This window comes from Electrophorus electricus, chromosome 24, assembly GCF_041902795.1.
Source record: "Electrophorus electricus isolate QZ-2024a chromosome 24, ASM4190279v1, whole genome shotgun sequence".
Classification (NCBI taxonomy): domain Eukaryota; kingdom Metazoa; phylum Chordata; class Actinopteri; order Gymnotiformes; family Gymnotidae; genus Electrophorus; species Electrophorus electricus.
The window spans coordinates 11,034,781-11,042,552 of record NC_137520.1 but is presented as its reverse complement, the minus strand read 5'-3'; the positions used below and the strand labels follow the sequence as shown (position 1 = coordinate 11,042,552).

The following is a 7,772-nucleotide window of genomic DNA, read 5'->3' as shown; positions in this document are numbered from 1 at the left end:
AATATTAAATCCCCGCCGCAGCACAGGTGTCAGGTTGCGGCGGCAGCTTTATGGCTGGCGCTGAGGCCGGAGCAGGGAGGCGGCGAGGTGGCATTATCTGCACGCTGAGGAACGGCTCGTATCCCGCCAAGCCTAGCGGGCGTTCAAAAACCCAGCAAGGCACAGAGACTCCTGGGGCGTCCACACAGCTCTCAGCCAATTACCACTCATTACAGACCCAACCAAGCTCCTCCAATCACCATGCAGGGTGGCTTCATTCATCATCCAATCAAAACTTTTCATGCTGTAGCCTTCGTCCAGGTGCTCTGATTCTATTTGTCAATAAATCAAAATATCCATGTTTTCTTCTTCTAAAAAAAAAAAGAATATATATGGATATAAATAATTAGTTCAAATCTTTTAGTTATATGTTGAATTTGTCGAAAATGTCCAAGCAGCAGTAGTAACCCAGTGAAGTAACCCTAACACCTTTAGGTATGGTGATGCCACAGTATAAAAGTGGGTAGAAATGACCACGTATTCCAACTTGATGGGCAGCTGACAGAAATGCGTTTGAGGTCACGGTGTTTGCTTGTGGTTTATCCCGGTGTGGGGTCAAAAGAGCGTGGGGGGAGCACAAAGTAGAGGGCCAGTGACACTTCCCTCTGACAGAGGCTGGCACATAATGTACACTTATGAATATATTAACATTCAGACATCTGCTGCTACTGAATTATAGATTCTCAAAAAACCAAGCATATGGGAACAGATTGCAATGTGCTACCGTCACTAAATAGCGCGTGTTCCCACATTAGTGCTTGTAGAGTGCTTTCACAGACAATAAGAGCATCACATGGATGCTAAAAAGAGGAGGAAGATTAGTGAATTGCAGTAAATTTCATCTAGTAAAAAGAAAAGCATGTAAGTTGTGAAGAAACTTCAACAAAAACAAGACCACAAGTATTGTCTTAAATTAAAGCTTTAATTCCTCAGCTACTCAGTAGCAGTTCTTTGTGTGCCATGATGCCATACAAACAGGACAAGCAAGAGACGCTCCTTGCGGATATCTTAGATCAAATCGAAACACTTTTAAACCAGAGCAGAGAACATGAGAACTGAAGTTCTGCCGAAGTAACATGCAGTGGTTAGGTGTCCAGGCTTACTTCATAAATTATAGCTGCTTTATTTTTTCCGTCGGTCCAAATCCTGGCCTTTAAAGAGGACCTTAGCCTTTCCTTCCGGCCTGCTTGGGAGGAGGATGGTGGAGGAGGCCATCTGCACGCACCAGGGACCAGGTTGATCGCGGTCTCCCTGCAGAGGATTAGCGTCTTATCAGGCTCCTAAAAGCCGCCGTCGGCACTGCCTCTCATTACTCCGACTTTAATTAAACAACACCTCATCCCGTCCGCGCAGGAGCTGCAGGGTTAGCACACACACGGGAGCACACCGCTTCAGACGGAGGATACGACTTAGTCTTTTGTGTTGCGGCTGTTTTTCTCCTTGTTGTTATCCATTTGTTTGTTTGTTCGTTTGTTTGTTTACCCGGTGCAAGGCTCAGCCTCGTAGCCCGGCAAACAGAATTAAGAATCGCCCCGCACACAAATGCGCAGCTCTTGAGCCTACCACAGGTTTCGGAGGGAACCCTCCAGCCGCCTGAACACCACTGCCTCCTACGGCGTTTCCATGCATGCTACTTACCGCTGATAAGCATCTGCAATGGAAACTGTGTGGGGGCTTGCAGGAAACCCTTCAACCCTCCGTCAGCCTATGGTAGTCTCCATCTAAGAAAACGGCAAACCAAAGGCTCTGTACAGCTTACAGAAGCAGGGCTTTGTCTTTCGGGCACCTTGCATTATTCCAGCGTGGCTCCTCGTAGCGTGGCAGTTTAAACACAACAAGGCCCAGCAATTATGTAATTAACAGGAATCAAAGTGCAGAAGGTGGCGTGAAAGGCGACGGTGCCGCGGCGCCGTACCTGCTGATTAAAAGCGGGGAGGAGAGCCGGGCCCCGTGGGGCCACCGCCCTCGTGCTGCCGGAGCTTGGCCGCGCCATGCATACATTAATGGGCTCACTGCACTAATTGCTTCTCACTTAGACAAACCTCCGCAAATCACGGGGCGAGCCGGCAGCGGCGCAACAGCCCCCTGGGACAGGAGACGGCAGGCGGGCGGGCGGGCGGAGGGGGGTGGGTGGGGGGGGAGGGAGCGCCAGGAGCGTGTGGAGTGTGGGCGCCTCTGAGGGGGAAGAGGGAGGGGCTGCTCCCAAGAGAAGGAAGGAGTAGAGAGAGAGAGACAGACACACAAATTTCCACACTTTCAAACACACACACACACGAGCACCAGCACCCATCCTTGCTCATCCATAGTCCAGGGTGAATAGAACTTGCAAGCCCCAGCCCCTACCCCACCTCCCACAAACACTCTTAGATCTCAGCTCTTTTTCCTACACGCAACCCCCCCCCTCCAGCTCACTATCTACTCTCAAACACCAACCCAGAGAGGGGTAAGATGAAACTCCGAAAAAAAAAAAAAAAATCAATAGCACAGATGGATAGCCGGATAACAGGGTCCGGCATGCTCTGGTGGTGAGGCAATCCAGAGGGTGCCCTCACAACTGGCAGGCAAGCGGAAAGGGGAACAGCACAGGGCCATAAAAGAAGGGCGAACCTGACCACACCCTCCCCCAACACACACCCCTGCGCCTCACTCCTCATTTTTCCAGTTTGCCCACGCTCACACTCACCAAAACACCCAATTCTTTTTCTCCTCTCTCCTCCTTCTCTTTTTACAGCTAACCTCATCAACCAGTCTGCCACTAGCTCAGAAAATCGGAAGCTCATAGGCAGATGAGGCACCAACCAGGAGCAGTTTCTCAAGTGTCCGAGTTGTTTGTTTTTTTTAATCATTCAACAAAAGTCACTACAACTATGACAGAGGCCTGCACTCCCCCTCTCTGCGCTTTTATGTTAAATAAAGAAGTAAAGTTTACTGGTGCTTTGCCATATCCAAACATGAGCGACAGGTTATAAAGAGGAGTTGACTAAGGACTTCCATATATATATATATATATAACTAAAACATTTGTTTGGTTACTAGTAGGTATTTGTTCATATGAATTATACAAAATGTAATGCTAAATATTATAGTTCTCAAATTTTGATATATTTGCATTTTAAGAATGTCATTAAAAGTTAAAGAAACAATCTACGTGGGCACCATGGGGCCTGAATTCCATAGAACCAGTCCAGTAGGCTGCTGCATAAAGCACTCTTCACATAAGGTCACAGTATTGTGAGTCTCTTGGGTCACAGAAAATTATATGTAACATAATAATAAACATGACTTACACATTCGAACAAATTTTAAAACTAATGTGCGTTATGGACAGAACAAGCTGGGAACAATATTTCCACACTAATATCTATTAGAAAACCCATGCTGTCATACCTCCGTTGACGTTTTGTCCAAGGCTCAAACGATCACGAGCATCGCTGCCTGCAACACGAGCACCCCCTGTCGATGAGTGCACAACACTGTATTACCATTAAACCCCAGTATTACCCATTAAAGATGTGCATTTACTGGAACATTGCTTTTACATCGGGACTGCAGTGCACGCCTGGAAGCGAATGCACGTAATATTGACGCGCGGTGACACATTTAAAACTTCAAACCATGCACAGGCCTAATCTTGAACATGTCACAGCTATGAGGCCATGTGCTAGACGTTGTGTGGACGTCAGGAGGAAGCTCCGCTGAGCCAGTTTGGAGAGCAAACGAGGACACACTCAGAAGCGCAGTAGTGGGGGGGTATGGGGGGCGGGTGACGAACGCGTCTCACTTTGAACAGGGCAAACTGGAAATATTGCGCAAACGGGTTCACGTGTTACGCTTTGAAAATGTCGCCCTCTGGTGGCCATTACTTTAAATTCTGCTTTAAAGGGCGTTTAAGGAGTTTGATAAACTGTAGAAATAACAGATTTGCAAATAAAAACAAACCCACATACGCTTATCCATTAGACCAATAGTTGTTTAATACATAGAAGCAACATATTCCCTCTGGTATTCTTGTTTGTTGACTGAAGTCTTCTTAATATTATAACACTGGTGTCATTTGTATTATAAGGTATCGTGTGGTACTTTTTTTCCAAGTAGCATAAATAAGATTAGCCTTTTTAACCCTATTTAAAAGCAGTGAACTGAACGACAGCTGTCACAAAGATGAGATTTTATTTTTCTAACTGTGAGCTCTCCAGCAAAGCGTGATTTAATCCTGACACGAGTGACGTGTCAACGTTTAATACACTCGGTAGCGCCATCTAGTGTTAATATTGTAGCTGCACATCTGGTGACCAGCACGTCCTAGGAAGCTTTATGAACATAGTTTATTTTACTATGTCCTTATTAGTCAGTAACACTACTTGTGACTTGCAACTTGCATTACTAATGCAATTATGTTCATAGCACACCTTTAAACTTATTATATTAGTCGGCCAGATTCTAAAGTTGAGGCAGCAATAGTGGTTTTTTTTTACAGTCCTAAATAACAATATCTTCGCACTTATGTTACCCAAGAAGCTGACCCTGCATCTTGCATTATGCAAATGCAAAACAGTTATCTCAAACACTGGCTCAGCAAACATGATGCAAATACTACGTGCGATGCAAAATATACCATAGATTACATGGACATGATAAATACATTTGAGGCCTGAATCAAGATTGCGGGAGCACTTGATCTATCTGGGTCTCGGGCTGATGCTCCTCAACTATAAACAAACTGGGTCTTTCAGCGCTAGTGTGTGTTTATCTTTGAATTGTGATGTCTTGCATAATTCGACAGATCTTTGGCATCCGTGTGTTGACACACACCAGTACTAGATTTATTTTATTTTTTTAAATAAAAAAAAAAGTGAAGCCTATAAAGCCCAATTCAGATATTTTTGTCCCTTTAATATGGGTGGAGTAAAAATGCATGTTATGTATCTACAGAGTTCATTTGACATGGATGAAAACAATAGAAATTAAAGCATACTGTCTAAACAATAATCCCAGTCATCATTTTTCTATTTTAAACCCAAATTGCTGGAGACCAGAGCCAAAACAACAGCAGCTGTTGCCACCTGGGCATTGCTGCTTAAATACTGCTGCAGTTTACTGTATTCCAAGTACAACGTACCATGTTGAAATAAATCACATTGTTTCTGTGCATTTTCCCCAGAGCTGTGAAAACAAACTATTAGATTACGGGAACTCTAAACATTAGCATGTGGTGTCTAAATGTTTGATAACTTTGATATCTAATCCTTCAACTTCTCTTGTCAGCAAAGTTCATGCTGTCTTTTTCTCAACCGGCAGGGTCGCTCCCACATTCCTGGCCCATGTGCCATTTCTGCTGCTAAAGCCTGACTGGTGCTCTGGTTTATTTATAGATCTGTAATGGATCCTATAGCTGTAGGGCGGCTGATAGTTATGCGTTTGCAGATCATTATCTAACAAGTGTTTCGGGTTTCTAACAGCTAAGCAAACACGTGTACTAATAACAGAACAAGTTAAATAGGTTCAGAAAAAAAAAAAACATTAGCAGTCTTGTCGGAAAACTACAGATTAAAGTGGAATTCAGTGCTCATCTACTGAGTAAAAATAGATTCTAAAAAGACCAGTGGTGATGTGATCATTTGAACTAACAGATAATGCTTCTAATAATATTACAATCCCTAATTAGTTGTAATGTAATGTTTTAGGTGCATTAGGAACATATGCAGATAGAGGCCACAATTAAACATTTCCAAATAAGTTATTTCTTGTTTTTCTTGTAATTACACACATATGATTTTAGCTTTGCAAGCCGTTTACAAACCTGCTGTACATTACAAAGACACTGTTGAAAGTCACCATATAAATAAGCATCAGTTCCATTCAGAACTGGATAAGAAAACAAAAAAAGAAATAAGGTGATACTTTTCTTTATACTCATCTGTGGCAATAAACGTGTCCACTGCACTGCCAGAGCACACTTTGTTTGTTATTATATTGTTGGCTTTTTTTTTTTTTTTTTTTTTTTACTATGGTACCTTTTAAACCAAAGGTTGCAAAAAAGTACACTGGTTTTAAAAAGGGAAACCATCAGTAACACGAAAGGAGCAAAACAAACCAAAAACATGGACCAGTGGCAGCTAAATGACGCTCAGCCAGCGCACACACTGAACGGGGAACGCGCTCTCTCACCTGCTGACAAAAGTCTAAGACACAGCCGACATACGCAGCATAAAAGCCCAGCAAAGCCTGCTTTCCTCGCCTCACCGCAGACCTAAAGCACGAAGAGCTGAAAGCACAGCGGCTCTGCATAACCAGAGCCCCCCACGCAGAGCTGCTGCCTGAGGGCATGTGGAAGGTGAGTCGGAACGGGAGGGCAGAGCGCGCCAGGGAGGCTCCGGCTCCTCTCCGGGTTTTGCGGGGAATCGCAGTAGCCTCGGGATGGGAGAGTCCTAGGAGACAGCCCAGGCCTCATTAAGTGTGCTGAGGAGACGTATTAGGGGCAGTTTTACAGGGCCAGCCGGCTTCCATCTTTCATTACAGCCATGTCCTCCCCCAAGCCGTTAGCGCTTACGCAGGCACAGCCACGAAGCGCATTAACCACAAAGCATTTTTCTAGCAAATGATATACGCACACATACACCTCCGTTACACGCATGGTGTAAATATCGAGTTGCACGGAGCGCTGCAGAATGCCTTTAAGCTAAAGCGGCTCCTCTATGCGCGAAGCAGGCCGTGGCTGCTCCCTCTCCTGAGCGTGCATGCTCGCCACAGTCAGCAGCTCTCAAAATGGAGGACAGGCCACTTAACTCCCCACCAGCAGCACGCACAAACCATCATCGGTGTTTTAACGCGCGGCCTCGCCCGCATTTACATCCACTCCACGAACAGGAGACTGTCGTTTGAGGCAGCTTAGAAGGGAAATGAAGGACCGCGGCGTCTAAAATAATTGGATCGGTTTTAAAAATGTATGTAGCAAATGCCATTGTTTGTTTCACACGGAGCAGGACGCTGCCTCTTTGTTCAATATTGACACGCCTGCCTCAGAAACGCTGACCGCGTGTGAGTGAACTGGTTATTAGTTGTTGAACACGGTTTTCTCAGGGCTGCTGTTCAGATGAAAGCTAGGAAACCTGAGGAAAGAGGAGCCATTCTGAGTGCATAAAGAAAAACAGCAAAAAAGGAAGGTAGAAACAATAACACAATGTTAATAAAATAAACAGTAATCCAGGTTTTTAAAAATATATATTTTTAATAAAATTAACTTCTAAAACACTAATTTTAGACTCGTACACATTGCATCATTTCCATGTCTATCCACAATGTCTAGTCTTATTTCGCCATTAGGGGGCGCCCATAACCAATTTTCAGTGCTGTCATTTCTTAAGCAGATCGTATTCATTCATTCATTCACCTTCTGAACCTTTTGATCCAATTCTGGTGGACCAGAATTCTGGCTGCACAGGCTGCCATGTGATAACCAACCCTGGACAGGTCACCAGTCCGTCCGAACACATACACACAGACACCCACACACAAACACACACGGCCAATTTAGATACGCCAATCGACCTAACATGCATGCTTTGGAATGTGGGAGGAAACCAGAGTACCCGAAATAAACCCACACAGGCTGAGGGACAACATGCAAACTCTACACAGGCTGTGGCGGGGAATGGAACTATGCATTATGCATATCCTCTTGACAACTTAAAAAAATATAACACTACTGTGTAAAATACAGCGGATTAGAATAA

The 7,772-nt window shown here is 44.6% G+C and overlaps 1 long non-coding RNA gene across 1 annotated transcript; it reads right to left on the bottom strand.

Annotated features, from left to right (window-relative positions):
- Positions 1-942: 942 nt before the first annotated feature.
- Positions 943-6,790, bottom strand: LOC113591301 (uncharacterized). Its single transcript, XR_014119815.1, has 4 exons — positions 6,208-6,790; positions 3,427-3,492; positions 1,678-1,760; positions 943-1,290 (listed from the first exon to the last, which is right to left on the bottom strand). It is a non-coding gene; the product is annotated as an uncharacterized LOC113591301 (long non-coding RNA).
- Positions 6,791-7,772: the final 982 nt, after the last annotated feature.